This window comes from Hoplias malabaricus, chromosome X2 (assembly GCF_029633855.1).
Source record: "Hoplias malabaricus isolate fHopMal1 chromosome X2, fHopMal1.hap1, whole genome shotgun sequence".
Classification (NCBI taxonomy): Eukaryota; Metazoa; Chordata; class Actinopteri; order Characiformes; family Erythrinidae; genus Hoplias; species Hoplias malabaricus.
The window spans coordinates 55,227,516-55,228,444 of NC_089819.1; positions in this window are offsets into that span (position 1 = coordinate 55,227,516).

Consider the following 929-nt stretch of genomic DNA (forward strand, 5'->3'; position numbering starts at 1 on the left):
GTCAACACTGCTTTATAAAAGAAGACACTACACAGGCTCCGCCCACATAGCGACTGTTGCTAGGTAGGACAAGCTTTATAACCGTGTAATGCAGGTGGCATAAGATGCGGAGCTCAGTGCCTGATGAAGTGCGAGGCAGGGACCAGGCGCTGCGTTCACGGCACGCAACGGGACGGACTTCACAGGAGCTGCACCTCAAAGCCTTCGCGTTTCTCGCCCGCTGCGCCGCAGGAGGCTGATCCGATGTGAAGGAGTCTTCGGGTTCAGCCCAGAAACGCAGCCTACGTTCTGAGCGATTTGAAAGACGCTACAGACGTATCCTTCATGGCCCTCGGTTACCCACAATTCTCTGCGCACGTACGGAACCGAGGAGAAAACAAACAGGACACGGGGAAGAACCGGACCTTCAGAACTTTCAGGAGCAGGGTTCATTTACTTTGTAAACAGTAATTTAATTGATTATTAATTTAATTGATTATTTCAAATAGGTTTCTATGTCATATTTAATTAATACGTTTATTGGTTATTAATTATAGATGTCTATAGAGGAGTCTTCACACGACGGTCCTCCCTCAGCTGCAGCCTAGGCTTCGGAACACAGCTAATGACTCAGTGTTTAAATGATAAATAAAATAATAATAAAATGATATTAAAACACTAATGGAACAGGTCCGGTTCTTATTTGTCGGCTTTCTGACGTTACACTGTAGCATTTAAAGTGGAATGAAAAATCAATAAAAGAATATTGTATTTACAGCATTAACAACAGGACCCTCTCATTTATTCATTTATTTATTTATTTAAAAGTGCCCCATGGGCCTTATTTAGGAAGAAAATAAAAGGTATTCAGCTCCACACCTGTGTGTGTTTTACGCAGATCACTGGGGTCCTGCCACTCACACAAACTTCAGTCCGACTACAAACCACTC